The 16,488-nt window shown below is 30.9% G+C and overlaps 1 protein-coding gene across 9 annotated transcripts in view; it reads left to right on the forward strand.

The window, feature by feature from the left end:
- The first annotated feature begins 233 nt into the window (after positions 1-233).
- The window catches only part of LOC143249264 (protein roadkill-like), a 61,657-nt gene continuing 45,402 nt past the window's right edge, over positions 234-16,488 (forward strand). For 2 of the 9 annotated variants that reach the window (XM_076498791.1, XM_076498798.1), the window contains exons 1-2: positions 265-398; positions 11,197-11,272. The gene's annotated coding sequence lies outside the window, so the exon portion shown is untranslated. Of the gene's footprint in view, positions 399-505; positions 643-1,539; positions 1,598-11,191; positions 11,273-16,488 lie in introns of those variants that run through there. The other 7 variants (XM_076498792.1, XM_076498796.1, XM_076498799.1 and 4 more) reach the window with 6 other exon arrangements.

Raw genomic sequence — 16,488 nt, forward strand, 5'->3', positions numbered from 1 at the left:
ATATAATTTTCAATATCATTATTCTAAAACTATGTTGCTGCGAGTAAGACCACTTTGTTGTCTTTGAATACTCTTATTTGTTTAATTGTAGTTTGATAATTTATATCAAACTTTCACTTTTTCTTTACAATTTATCTATTTATTCTTGTTTCTGGGAAAAAGTCGCTTTACCTGTGTTGGTTTATAGAGAAATGGGTAAAGTACGAGGTTAGTGCGCAAACGCTCAGCGAACTTTTGTAGCATAAAGGGTATTTTGGGTATTTCCTTTTGCCCTCGTAGACTTGAATTTGATTGAAGTCAAGTGAGGAAAGATAACATGAATAACTTGGAAATTTAAGAAACAATTGGATTAGTACTAATCAGTAATGCTTATTTAGAAGTTTAAAGAAAGTGTGGGTGTAAGTATATTTTTATAATTAAATGAACAATAGCATTAATAGTGTTATTGATAATAATAAAATATTTTGTAGTCTCGAAATTTCTCAATGTCTTGTGAAAGTTACGAATTGCATCACTAGGAGTACGAAAATTTTTATCCTAATGGGGCTTTTATTTTCGATTTGTTGACTTGAAATATGGAATGAAAAATGAAATTTTATGCTAAGATCTTGCAGTGCTCATGTGTATGAGTAATCTAAATCAGTAAGTAATTTAATAAACACTATACAGAGTAGTCGCAGGTAAATAGTTTGATTGTGATATTACTTTAAACCAGTCACGGATGTAAAATATTGATAAAAAATACACTTTGCTAAAATTTCGTAAAATTGTGCGCAAGTATACGTAGCACCCTCGCACTGCGACAATATTGGTAATTGCCGTATATTATAATAATAAATTTACTGCATCTTTCCAGAGATCTGCAATCTACTATTTGTGTGATTGAAGTACGGTGTGAAACTTTAATAAGAATCCGCTCAAAAATAGTGTATTCATTTAATAGGCTAGGTTTTTCATTTAAGAGATCCGTTAAAATTAAAAGGTAAAAGTAAAATAAGTTTTACAATGATAATAACGAAAGCCAGTTTTAAAGGTCAAAAAGTGAAAATACAAGTCGTATCAAAACGTAATGTAAAGAGTACCAACACTTTAAAAGTTTAAATTGAATTCTACTTTAAGTAATTTATGTTAGATTAAATTTATTGGCAAAATTCTTTAAAAACCTCGCAGACAAAATGTATAGTACCCTGTGAACTTAAAATAATTAGCTGCTTGTACCTGAAAGAGAAATAAAGTGAATCTTAAGCATACATGATAAAAAAGTTTGTATTTGTAGACAATAATATCCCAAATATGGGTTATTATCACTGTTAATCAAAAATAATAGTGTTAATCCGTTTTACAACATCAATTATACATGCATGACTTTTAGTATTAGTATAAAAGAGGCATGATTATGAACATTATTAAATTTTTATGAGGTAAATAAATATAATATGAATATTATATTGGATATTTGTGTTAACCTGAAGATGACCTAAGAAGGTCAAAATGTTGTTCTGTATTTTATTTTAATTAAAATTTTAATACCCATATCAGTTGTCATGAGAATACATTATATTGCCCAAGTCTGATGTTGAAGTTTGAAACTAAAGTTGTAAGTAAATCAGAAATTTATATTTAAACAATATGTTATTTAGTGTTATAGTATATTGTGTTTACATCAAAGTGATTGCTTATTGTTTTAATGTTTTTTGTTTCTTGGTAGTTTCTTTTTGATCATTTGGTAAAAATAATGCCAAGTACTTTTTAATAACATGTTCACTTTGGCACCAGTTGTAAGCCTAAGTACATCAGTGTTTAAACAGAAATTTGGAGATGAATAGTATGTTTAACTTGCAAATAAACTTACAGAATTTCTTAACTAATCAATCAAGTAACTGAAGAGGTGGGATAGCTCACTAGTATAACTGACAGGCCTGGCATGACCAGGTGGTTAGGGCACTCAACTTGTAATCTGAGAGTCATGGGTTTGAATCCCTCTCACACCCAATATACTCACCCTTTCAGCTGTAGAGCTGTTTGTGATGGTCAATCCCACTATCCTTTAGTAAAAGTATAGCCCAAGAGTTGACAGTTGGTTGTAATGACTAATTGCCTTGCCTGTAGTTATTTACTAAATTAGAAACAGCTAGTGCAGATAGCAATTGTGTGTGTTTTAAATAAAATTAAAAAAACAAACAACACTGACAAGAATCACCTATTGAATATTCAATAAATAACTATTTTTTTAATCAATTACTCATCATTATATTGATAATGTGCCCTTATAAGTGTTCATTTTTAAGAAAATTTCAGGTTGTCCTTCAGACAACCTGATTTTTATCAGAAATCCAGAAAGTTCTATTGGTTGTCAAAAAAATATACATAGACCCTAAAAAAAAGATGTAATTAAGAGAATATTGATAAAAAACCCAGTTACTAGAATTTTGATGTTTTTGTATCTTATTTATTTCTAAAAACTACAATTAATGATTAGTTGGTAGTTTTGCATCTTTATTCAACTGCATGTGCCTACTCCACTGGGTCAGTAGGGTTCCAGGAAGGGTTACCTAATTTGATCTAAAGACTGATGCCACAGATGTACAATAGTGGTGGATCAAAATCTCCCCTGCAGTCATAATAAATAACACACCCTCACTTTTCTGACCCAGTTATAACAAATGGAATATGTCTAATTTTTAACACTTTATTTCCTGGGAAGTGTCATTACATTGGGAAAAATAAGCCTAAATCAAGCTAACATTACTTAGTATTTTAAGGAAACAAACAGTAAGTGACCTAAAAAGGGTTTAAACAGAACAGCAGTCTTGGCCAATTGCATTTGAAGTTATCATTCTAACTAGCCATCAATTACAGTAAGACTAGACTTGCATTTGACCTCACACACTACTGTATCATGATATATACACAATGCTTGAGTGTTGCACATTCACACACTACCTATATGTATTGTCATTCACACTCATAGCTTGTATTGACCTGGAGAGAGGAAAAACTAGTTTCATTTTATTTATTGTTATTCTGTTTTGTACTGATCAAAACTTTAATAAAATTTTGTTTTCAGTTATTACTATGCTCTGTTTAATTTATGGATATTCTCACTTTTCTCATGGTAGCTACCACTGTATTTCGTTAATTCCATTGGTCATGTTTTCATAACATTAGCTTTGGAATTGAAAGAGGGGTCAGTGTTTCAACTCAAATGATTAACAATAAGTTTGATTTTGTAAATTTGATAATTTTTAGTTCCTACTGAAGGTTTACCAGTTAAAGTTGTTACAGCCATGTTAGTTTTATTTTATTTTATTTTTTCCTCAGAGAACTATGGCATGTAGATGGGATGATATTTTGTTTCTTATCAATGTAAGTTGTCCTGTTACAGTGGGAATTTTTGCAGGAAGGTGATTGAGTGGCTTCATTGGTGGCTTCTGAAAGTTGTCTCAACAAGAACTTTGGGGTTTTCAACAGGTTGACTTATCATTGGAAACTTCCTTTCTGAATTTATTCAGTTGGCCAGTTAATCACTGATGTATTACCTTCAGCTTGGACTAATTCTCCTTCTGGATTTTGTAAACCATGTCATTTATTATTCTGAGTACTACATATGGCCATTTCCAGTATCTGTTTAACTTTGGAGCTGATTCTTTTGTGGTGGTGATTTTACAGTTACATTATAGTGAAATTCAGTCTTATCAGCATTAACATCATAGTGACTTTTAATTTTATCAATATGTAATTTAAGTCTTTCTCAGGTAGAGCCATGTATGACATTTATGGTGTTCTTAGTCTCTCTGCATGTTCTGTGAAAAACTGTACTGAGTGATTGTCCTAAGGTTGTAAGTGGAGAAGGTTTAATGATACTTTTAAGTTCTCTTGCAGATGTTAGTGATGATGGAGTGTTATGTGTATATTCAGGTATTACTGTTTGATAACTCTTAAGTAGTAGAGGAAGATCTTATGGAACACATTTTCTTGTGTTCCTTCACATCAATGGGCAATTGATTTAAAGTATGTGATTGTCTCTCTCCATTTTGCTATCAGAAGATGAATGAAGGGATGTTGTTCTTGTCCTTATGATTTAAAAAAAATTAACAAATAAGACTAACTGAAAGTTCTGTCTCTCTTCTGAGTGAAATTTCAAAAGCATGCCAAATCTTGAAACAAATTCATTTACAAGTTTCCTTGCTATAGGTTTTGTTTCCTGGTCATGAACAACATATGCTTCTGGAATATTTCATCAGATAGTCCATTATAGCCATGATATCTATTTTCATTGTTATTATGTGTTATAGGTGCAAGCACACTGGCAGAAACTTTCAAGTGGTATTCACACATAACACTGTTGTGGCTACTCCTACTTCTTCTTTCATGGATGTTTTTGCTCACATCATAGTTGTGTGTTTTGTACTAATTTTCTACAGATCCCTGGTAAATAACCCAATAAAAGTATTCTCTCTTTATCCCTAGTATTTTTTAACACCTAAATGTCGAGCTCTTGAAAAGTTGTAGAGACTTTAGAGGTACCTGTTGCAGTTGTTTCAGTCCGTTGATATTTTGCTATTTGTGATATACCAAACTCTCTCCTTTGTTTGTATACCTTTGGTTTTGGGCTGTATGGAGCAATTATTTGTCATGAGAAGTTTTCTGCATTATTTTCCTTCCACTAAGTTATTGTTTTCAATCTTAAATTTTTTGCCCGAGCATCTTTCACTTGAGTATTGAACCATGTTAGTTCTTTATTATCTCCAGCAGATGAAACATTTTGGATTATACTTTTTTTTTTTTTTGGTGTCTTTACTATCCTGTGCTTCTGCCTTTTCATAGTGCTTACATATTTTTCATTAACATATGACCATTGGGATAATCCATCAGTATTTCTATGGTTCTGTTTGGATGTTGGTTGTGCTCTTGAAATTTCTGAAGTAATTTTCTATCTGGTCTTCTGGATAGCAAACATTTGCCAGACAGTTAAATGCTGCGTAATATGTCTGAAGTATAAATTTTTCCTCTTATGTAATGGCAGAAATGATTTAGGACTCAAAAAATACTTAGTAGCCCTTTCTGATTTGTTCAATACTTTCCTTCTGCAGTACTTATTATCTTCAGATGGTAAGAACTCTTGTGTTATTTTTTATTTTGTATTTGTGATGACACTGCTCATACTGCAAAATCACTGACATCTGTATTTAAAATGAATGGAACTTCAAGAGTTAGGTATGCTAATACAATAATACTGGTTAAATAGTTTCTTCACAATCAGCAACTGAACAAGACTTGTTTAGTTTTTACAGTAATTTGTGAAGTGGCCAAGCAGTGTTATAGAATGATTATACAAAATGATGGTAGTAAGAACAAAATCCATGAAATACTCTTACCTCATCCAAATTCTTTAGTGTTAACCAGTTTTGGACAGATTCAGTCAAGGTTCTTATTCTTAAACTGATCCATAACTTTCCTTAGACTGTCATTACCATTACCAAAGGTTTTTCCTTGTATGATTGTCATCCAGGTATTTCAGGAAAAGGGGACATTACATTAGTTGTTGAAATGTAGCAGGAATATTATATAATTCAAATAATAACAACCTGCCCCATTCCATTTCTTGCAGTAAAGGCTGTTTTCTTTCTCCTTGCTATGTCAATTTGCACTTTCTGGTTCTGTCACTTTTTCTTCATGGCTTCTATCTCTTTGAAAGTTTCAGTATTTTACAAGTGTGTGTTGCCTAGCTATATTTCTAGTATCATATCCAATGTTTAAAACCATTTTGATCCAAAAAAGTATCAAAGTAGAGTATCCTTGGCAGTACAAGGTAAATATCCTTCCATTAATTCAAATAGAACTTTATGGATCCATAGAACTTTATGGATCCATCTTTTAACAAATATATTAGGTGATGTCCAAGGACTATTACATGATTCTGTCACTCTTTTTTCTTCATGGCTTCTATCTCTTTGAAAGTTTCAGTTATTTTACAAGTGTGTGTTGCCTAGCTATATTTCTAGTATCATATCCAATGTTTAAAACCATTTTGATCCAAAAAAGTATCAAAGTAGAGTATCCTTGGCAGTAGGTAAAAATCCTTCCATTAATTCAAATAGAACTTTATGGATCCATCTTCTTTTAACAAATATATTAGGTGATGTCCAAGGACTATTACATGATTCTGTCACTCTTTTTCTTCATGGCTTCTATCTCTTTGAAAGTTTCAGTTATTTTACAAGTGTGTGTTGCCTAGCTATATTTCTAGTATCATATCCAATGTTTAAAACCATTTTGATCCAAAAAAGTATCAAAGTAGAGTATCAGAGATAGGGATATTTCCAGTATCAATTTTGTGAGGTATTTGTTTAGTCCAAATCATGAGATCCTCTGGAGAAAGTATCTTGATATTCTGTAAACAAATCATGTAATCTATGACATTGATCATATAGCTATTGTAGGTGAGTTTGTAATCTGTACTTGTATGAGGATTTGACATTGAACCTCTTGCATGTTTTCATAAAAGTGACTGCATTTGATGTTCTGTAATTTGGAGGTATTACCAGTGCAGCTTTTGCTTTCCTTGAAATTAATTATGAAGTTTTAAGAAGCTTCCTACAGTAAGGGTTGCTTCCAACTTTCTTCTTAATGGAACTTTTTGTTCACTTGCTGTTTGTATTATCTATCTTCTTTCTTCATCACTGGATATCATTTATCATGATTTGTTACCAGGTCAGGTTGAATAGCTAGAGAAATGTTGTTCAACATACTGCAAGGCTTCTCAACTGGACTGGTTTCTTTTGAATAATTAACTTTTCATCTCATCTGGAGCATAAGGGATATTTTCAGCTGAATTGTGCTTTAAAAGTCCAAATAATTCTTATTTTCTGATGTCTGGTTAACCCTTTGTTTCTTTAATTTTATTGGGCTCAAACACCAATCTATTGGGTGTTGTCTTATATGTGTATTAATAGCTGTTTCTATCTTGATTGTAATGGCCATATTTCCCACATTTATAATGGTTCCATTTTTATGAAGTTCTTTGGGAGGAGTTTTTACTCTATAAAGGCTTTTGACTGCAGTTGCAGGCAATATGTAAATATTTATTGTTTTGTAGTTTATTTTCTTAATTTTGTGTGGCTAGTTGTCTAACTGGTACTTTCAATTCTTCTAGTTATCATTGCAGGGAGTTTATTTCAATCCACTTCTAGATGGGAGTCTTTAATAGTTTATCAATGATTCTAAACAATTCCAGTTCCACTGCTAACTGGAGAACTTTCTTTAGAGATATATACAACAACTTTGTTTTAGTCTAATTTGCATATTATCTGTAACTATAATCCATAAAATGATCAAATGCTAATGAATTCATCATTTCACATGAAGCTTCTGGGTAAGATAGTTGAAAAATCCAAATATTTTGCACGTTCAGCTAAAATATTTTCTTTTCCTTCATTCAACATTCTATTTCCATCTGGCTATCACTCACAACCAATTGGACAAGACAGCTGTCAGTATTTGATAGTTTTTATGGGTTTCAGCTGGAAGGTTAATGTCATTAAAGCTAGTTTACTTTTGAAGGAGGAAGTTACGTGAATAGCTTGTTATTCACTATTCAACTCATTCCCTTTATGAAGTGATTTTGAACTGAATCTGATGTTCCTTGCATGGCACCTTTCCATTATAATCCATTAGTTTCTCACGCAGCTGATGTTGAAATGGTCAGCTAAACTTAGAACTGGATTGACATGACTGGATTAATCCGAGAAGGTCCTGTAATAACAAATGGCACATCAGTACTGATAAAAAGTGTAGACAGAATAAGTTGTCTTATTCAATATTTTATGATAAAAGGATATTTTAGGTTGGAATTCTGGGGGCAGTTTAGAAAGAGGTGTGACTGGTTTGTGCTGTGCATTTTCTAATTAATTTTCCAAATGTTTTCTTCTGTCACTAATGTTCTTACATGTCATTGAACTGTCTCGCAGTCTTTTTATACATTCTGAATGTTTTTTTTGTACTTCTGTTGATTTGTTATTACACCTTTCCTGCACTAATTTCTTCAAATGTTTTGCTGTAATCTCTGTGTATATCTTTAAATTTTAAATTTCTCATTTCTATTCCATTGATTTTCTGTCATATTCTTACAATGGCTATCTCTTCTTACTCTTCTTTTAATTTTTGATTTTTTATTCTTGTTATTGTTTAAATTGTTTCATCATCTGCTGCAAAATTTTAGTTTTACTTCACAACTGGATTGTTATTTTGACGTTTGGGAAAAGTTCTATTTTATTTCTTACCAAAATTGCACTATGTAACACAAATTTTGTTCCTGGATAGTATGTTATTTCCTAATTGCTTATTTTGTAAAGGTACAGAAAATGGCCATTATTTCATTCAAACTTTGCTTTTGTGACCTAGATAATGAAATTTAAAAATTAACCTATTTTTTATGTAAAAACAGGCAAATTTGCACATTTTCATTTACATAAGGTCTGAATAAAACAACATATGAATCAAAATTTACATGTATTTATACAAAAATGTTTAGAAGTGAGTAGTTTTTCGAGATTTGCGACTGTAATGTAAATCACTTTCACGTATCAGCACACAAATACAGTCTCCCATCATGTTTTCATTATATGCTCCCAGGTCACAAAAGCAAAGTTTGAAGAGAAAAATAAGTCTTTTCCATTTACTTTAGGCATAAGCAATTGGGAAATAACACTTTCTGCCCAGGAACAAGGAAAAGTAAAAAATTTTGTTACGTAGTGTAATTACACTTCTAATACCACTGTTATATTGTATTCTATCATTTGGTGGATTATTTTGGATTATGTGGTAAAAATAATGTCAAGTCCACTTAAATAAAAATTTACTTCTTTAATGACATTTGCTACAAACCATGTTCATTTTGACACAAGTTGTAGGCCTAAGTTGGAAAAAAGTTTTAACAGAAATGTTTAGTAACTTATAACTATGCCTTCATTACTCATTTTGTATTTATTTGTACATCATGAAATTTCTAGATGAATTACATCATCATCATTAACTTCTAGTAAACATCTAAATTAAACCATTGAAAATATAGCTCATACTGTATATGTACCAAGGTAAGATTTTTTTGCCCATTAAAGTAGTATATCTGAAAAGTTAGTCTGTCTATGCCAGGTGTGTTTCACATTACGAGAAAACTGATATACATGATGCATTTAAAATAGAGTTTGTCGAACATCACTCATTCTCATGTTTTATGAGAGCTTTTATCATCAGTATCTTGCACATTTGTGTGTATGATTTATCTAATCCATTCATTTGCATGTTAATTTTGTAGTGTTAATTACATAGAGATCATATTAAAATGGTTGCTTGTTAAGTAGCATATAATTGAGTTTATCAATGCTTAAGTAATTAACGTTTGAGAGTACCATTTATCTGTCTTTACATGTACAAAAGGCCTGGACATGTGCGTTTTGAGTATGTAACATTAATTGATGAGAGATAACTAAATTCTGAGAGTAGAATTCAGTTATTGCAGAACCATGTTGTGTGTTAGTTGGAGACCTAAATTTTTATGTAGTTACAAATACTTTCGTTAAGTGTTCTTTAATTATATGGTTGGTGTATTTCTGTATATCTTTAATGTTAAATAAAAGAAAATATTCAGTTAACTACTATTATATGAGAAAACAGGGACCACTGGTCCTTTAAGCATGTCCTTGCACCTCTTTCCTTGAGAGAAATAAAAAAATTTAAATTCACTCTTACTTGTCAGAGAATCATTGATTTCCCTTTCATAAACTCCTATGTTAAGTTTTGGCACTGCTGATGTCAACTCATTCCGTAAATACTTAACATGCAAACAACAAAAGACAATTTGATATGGCTCTTCAAGATTTACCTTTCACACCTACCTTTGAGAAAAGCAGACTTTAAACAAACCATGCACACACAGTTCTAAGTGAGGCATAACTAATGGTGTATATATATAGTGTATGGGTGTGATAATCAAGTCAGCCCCTCTTTATGATAAATTACTTTTTTAATGTCTTTTTGATATTATCCCTTTGTTTTTTCAAAAGCAGGGACTAAATTCTCTGTACACAAGTTAGGATGTTAACTTATGTTGGAAAGGGTTCAGACAAGTAATTTAGATCATTTGGCAATTTGGGTAAGTGGCATTTAATTTTGCTAAATGCAAGATAATGTATGTGGGTTACTTTAATTTAAACTGTACTTAAAAACTTAATAGAAATCAACTTGAGAATGTTGTGGAAAAGAAATTATTCTTTTGCTTGATCAAACTCTTGAGTTTTCCAGGCAGTGTACTATTGCCAATAGTAAAGCAAATAGAATTTCCAGTTGTATGTTCAAGAATATTTAATACAAGTAAAAGGAGGTTGACATTTCTTTGTCCAGGTTTCAGGTTGAGCCTCATTAGTATATTTAGTCTTGGGTTCCTTGGTTTAAGGATATTGATTTGTTGGAAGGGATTCAAAGGAGGGCCATTAAAATATTTTCTCAAATTAATGGCTTTTAGTTGAAAACAGCGTGAGGTCCTTAAAATTCTTTTCTCTTGAGAAAAGAAGGGTTGAAAGGGATTTGATTGAAATATATAAAATTATAAAGAGAATTGACATGAGTGATGTATTCTTTTGTTTTTTCAAGTTAAATGGTAAATGTGTGAGGAGTAGGAGACCTAACTAAAATATGGAAGTGTTGAATCATTTGGAAATTTGTCAGTTTTATTTTTCACACAAGGTGGGAAACCTTTGCAATCGATTTCCTTCAGATTTGTTAGGTATAACAGGATTGGAAGAGTTCAAGAGAGGGCTTTATAAGTACCTTAACAGTTGGAATTTTGAACAGTCATGATGGACCAAAAATCCCTTGTTGTCCTTCAAATTATATGTTAACAATTAGAATGATTTGTTGGATGGAAGAGTTATTTTATACTTTTGTAGAGCTAGATTAAGATATCTTATTTTCTCTTGAGAAAAAAGTAAGATGTGATCTTATTGAAGTCCATAAGATTATTTGGAGGATATTTCTTTATTTGGAGAACTATTCAAAGAGAGGATACTAGTTTAAAATTTGGAAAATACAAGCTAATATTTTGTTAAGATGGTTTTATTTTACTGACATGCTTTTGGTATTTACTGGAGAAAGCAGTAAAATAAAAGGTGGTTTGAAATTTATTTTTCTCAAGGGTAGATATTCAAAGACAGTCTTGAAAGAGTATATGGTGCTTTGATGCTTGTATATTAAGTGAGGATCAAGAAAACTACAGGTATGCTAATATGGCTTTTGATATCAGGTTGGTATTAGTCTTTAGTTTGACTATACATATAAATTTCCAAAGTTTTCAACTAACAGTCCTCAAGGTAATTCTTTAAGAGGTTCATGCCTTGTCAATTTCTAGAGTTTGTCATGAGGAAATCCTGATTGGTGTTATATAGCTCATAACCTTTCAAAAGCCATTGGTAAGGTGTCTGAAAAAAATAAAATTAAAGTGGAAGCCTATGCTATTTATGGTAAAGTTGAAAAGTAGACAATTGGCTTAAAAGTATATGTAGGAAGAAAAGTGGTGATAAACAAGAATATCACCTATAACCAACCTGTAAATTCGTCTTACAAGGCTCATAGCTTTTGATATGGCTTCCACCTTTATTCAGTGGAGGCATTAACTGGTGTTGATTATTTCCTAACTTTCCAAAAACCGTATGTATCTCACAAAAACTTAAGTTTTAGAATGTGTAAAGTTGTCATAATTTTCAAGAAAATTATGTTTTGCAGATTTTTGTTATGCAAACTGATTAATAACTGCATATTATTTAATTGTAAAGGCATTTTGTGAAATCATTGTCACTGAAACTGTAAACTGTTATCATATACAGACACAAATATACAACATATTCAGCAAATCTGAAGTAGTTTTAATCAGATAGTTGTAATAAAAATGTTAATTTTTATATTTAAAGTATTTGAGAACAAAGATGAACATGTGTCTAGTGAGAAGTTATGAAACTATACCTTTCCCATTTGTAAATGGCAGTGTGAATAAACCTTTTAACAGAATAATGTAAGTAACATATGGTAATATTTTCAATTATTTTCAGATCAGACATGCAGTTACAGAGCCATGACATTTTTTTTTAAATTTATTCTCATTAGTTTCTACTTGTCATCCAAATACATATTTGTCATATTGCTGAAATGTAGAGGTTAGAGGCTGATTTTAGACTTGAATGCATGTCTCGCTATATTTGGTACATGTTCTCTGTTTTTTATTGGAATGTCCTTTACTTCAAGATTGTGTACATGTGTGAGTATTCCAGAAACTTACTCTGAAGATAACTATGTATAATTTTCTAAACCACAGTATTCTGTATAACAAAAGATTAACAGTAGTTTCCTTTGGAACATAAGTAAATGTGTGAAGTGACCATTGTGTTCGAGAAAGTCAAGTTTGTGAAGTGTTGTAATCACCAATTGTCCAATTCAATTTTTAACAAAATTCATGTTGAACTGATAATTTAAAACTGATATTCAACTGTAAAAAAATCTGTTTAATACTTACTTTTCAAATAGTTACACAAGTAATTTCCATTCAGAACATTTAAAAACAATCATCTACATATATTAAAAATATATAATGGTTAGTTATTGATTAATATTTATCACCATTAACCAAGAAAGTATAAAACACAAGAAGGGGATGATAAACATTGTCCCAGTAATTATAGGCTTGTTAGCATAAAATAAGTGGTAGGAAACTTTTGAAAGTGTTATAAAAGATGCTTTGCAAACCATTTAACAAGGTTTAAACTTCTATTGATAGCTGCATGATTTCACTTGGGCAAAATCATGCTTTGCTAATTTTTTTGACATTCTTTGAATAGGTTACTGCATGTGTAGATGAGGGTATAGGAATGGTTTTGATTATTTGGATATTATGGGGCCATATCAAATGATTGTTACAAAAATGAAATTTCTTTTGGCCTGGAAGATAAGTTTGCTTTTTGGATAGAAAAGGGACTAGATGGAAGAAAGCAGAGCATTATTATAAATGGAGTTCATTCAAACTGGAATTAATGTAACAAGTAGGGTATCTCAGGGTTCAGTGTTAAAACCTTTGCTATTTTTGATTTACATCAATGTACATAGATGAAGGAATCATCAATAAATTACTTATTTTCTGCTTAACAAAGAGACTTTAGTCATTTAGTGAATTCTATAAATAAATGGTAAATGGTTTTTAATTATAATAAATGCAAGGTAATGCATGTGGTAGATTACAATTTGAATTATGAGAATAATTTGGATGTGAATAACCTTGACAATGCTTTGAAAGAAAAGGGTCTTGGGACAGTGGTTGACCAATCATAAGCCATTCAAGCAGTGTGCTATTGCTATGCAAGTAGAAATTTATGCTGTACTTATAGAAACAATGAATAAAAGTCTAAAGAGGTTATAAAGTCAGTGCATAGATCAGTGGTTCGGCTATATGGGGTACATTATGTTCAGTCAATGATTTCTTACATTTGGAAGACTGTTGAATTGTTGGAACTGTTTTAGAGAAGGGCTACTAGGATGATACGTGGGATAGCTGGATTGTTACGTGAGGATAACTTAAGATTTTTGAAATGGTTCCCTCTATTACAAAAGTGTTTTAAGAGGAATTTAATTGAGACGTATAAGGTTGTTAAGGGTATTGGTAGTGTCGGTGCATCTTATTTTTTTGTAGTTTGTAGTGAGAATGGTAGGACTAGGGACCACAGATGTGGATATCGGCAGTGTAGGATTCATCTTTAGCTACAAACAGTTTTATCTTTCTTACATGGTAGTTGGTCTTTGGAGTGGGTTGCTTTTAGTTGTAATGGATGCAATAAATTTAAGAGATGACTTGATAAATATTTGAACATTAGAACTAGCTTTGGCTACACCAGATAAGATGGTCTAGATGGACTATGAAGTCATATGTTGTCCTCAGAATATATTATAATTGTAATTGGTGTTATATCACTCCAATTCTTCAATTTTAACACTTCTATCTTGTTCCTATCTTCATCAAACTCTTATTCCAGACTTATAATTTTATGTATTTTGAGATTGGATAATACATTATTTGTTAAAAGTAATAACTTACCTGCATCTGTTTCCAATATTTTTGTAAGTTTTCTTTGTCTTACAAAACTCGTAAACCCTAAGGTAAAGTCCCACTTATATAATGAAATACTGTAAAAAATTTAAATAAATGTAAGGAACTGTTAGTTTAATTTAGATGGTGGTAGACTAGCTAATTTGTAAAATGAAAATTAAAAATGATTAGTGAATCTGTTATCAATAAATACAGAATTTTTAAAAAAAATAATGTACTGAAACATGTTTTTGTTAAATATGTGTGATATTCTAAGTAATCAATGTTTGTTTAAAATAGTTGTGAAATATAGTTTTTTCTCATGTCAGTTTACAAGTAAATTTACAAGTTCAAAGTTTTCTTTGGGTGTTTATACATTCTACAAATTCTTGAAAGGGGATTTGATTAAATTAAAAAGCCAAAATAGTAGATTTGATGTTACTTTTTTTCATATTCATTTAACTAACACAAGTGTAAAGAATTCTTATAAAACTTGTGCATGTTTTTGGTTACCTGAAATCTAGTAAATATCCTTTTCTGAAAATCTAATCAGCCACATTTATAATAATAAGTAACACAGATACTTTAGGAGTGAAGTAGTGAAATTGAGCTTCAGAAACAATGACTATCACATAGGTTCAATCATCAGATGAACCCACATTACAATTTGAGAATATTCCAGAATAAAACTATACTTTGCTTTTAATTTGTTAGAACTAGCCAACTTGCTCATTCTATTAATTAAAACATCATTGAGGCTGCTAAAAATCAAATATAGAATTTTGATTATCCAATAAAGGCCATCTTTGAATGAGATGAACTAACAGTTGTGATATTTTACAAACATCAAAGAAAATAGTCTTGTGACATTCTTTATCCTCAAGAATTATTACAATTTAGTTTAATTTCCTGTAACTTTAATCAAATAAATTTTATCAAGAGAACATATTTTCTGAAAACAATATACTAATATGTATTGAAAACAAAAAAAAATGACTTTCATTTAACTCTTACGGAATACATTATATACTAAGACAGTTCTGCAATATGTACTTTAATTTTACTGACTGAATGTTTGTAATTTTCAAGTAACTGAATGTTCTAAAACATTGAAGAAATGTTATAAAAGTATTTAAGGAAAAAAAAAAACAGTTGTGATTTTGTTTTAAAATAAATGCCCTTATTCCAAGCACCTGTTCATTTCAGCTTACTTTCAGTATAAATTGAAGTGAAAATTGTGCTACATCGTGTAGAGGTAAAAAATTGCATAGGCTAATGTTTAATTATTATCCACCGTTTTAGTTTGGTAATGGATTTATTTGGAATTTGAATCAGTTCATATACATGGATGCAGTTTCATGATGTTGTAACGTTCTTTTGGTGACGAAATCGTTTAAGTTAGCTGGTGAAAATAATTCAAAGTTCAGTCCATGTTACGATAACAAATTATTATTAGTTTTTTTCCTAAACATTTCATTACACTCCAGGCTTTCAGTTGTACTCTTTGTAAGTTGCAGGCCTAAGTAATTTAAAAAGTGGTGATGAAACGGAAATGCTACGACTAACGCGAAAAATAAGCTTATTTGTTCAACTTCACAGCTGATCAGTCAAAAAAACTAGAAACAAAGCACGTGGGGTAAAAAACAAACACGGTGATTCACTTGAGAACTTAAGTTTATTTAATGGCTCACTCGGATCTATTTAACCCTTGTATTAGCATCAAGTCAAAAGGTTTTGGTTACGTCATTTCAGAATATTCTAAACACACTTCCAAAAATATATGTAAAAACGGTTGGTTTGGGTTGAGAAATTTTTCTCTAAAAGTGGGTTTTCTCGTCATCACTGATTAACACTTCCAAAAACTTAAACTTAACATTATACTCCCTCTAGCTAACAAACAAGTTGCAGTATTAAAAATATAGTTTTTAACAATGTTGTTATGACGTTTTCTTTCATTGAATTGTTTTTTTCAATTATGTTAAAAATGCAATGTATTCTACACGTGACAGTAACGAATTATTTATTCTGCAATTTATTGATTTACTTCATCCCATCAATCTTCTCTCGATAAATCACTAGTCGATGTTTTTAAATGCATAATACTTCACTAAATTCTCATTCACTAGTTACTCATAACTAATGTACCAATATTCTAATCTTAGCTAATGTTATGCGTTCTCGCTGTTCTATGTACACTAAATAACATCGAAAATGTAGTTTACAACACTTCCCTTTTTGGATTGCACATTTTCATGACTAGTCCTAACACAAAAATATAATTACATCAAACTGCCCTTTCTCCAAGTCGTGTCTGTGGTTTTCTTTTCTGAAGGGTCCGACACAGTCGGGTGGTTTGGACGCTCGAC

This window comes from Tachypleus tridentatus, chromosome 4 (genome assembly GCF_004210375.1).
Source record: "Tachypleus tridentatus isolate NWPU-2018 chromosome 4, ASM421037v1, whole genome shotgun sequence".
NCBI classification, from domain to species: Eukaryota; Metazoa; Arthropoda; class Merostomata; order Xiphosura; family Limulidae; genus Tachypleus; species Tachypleus tridentatus.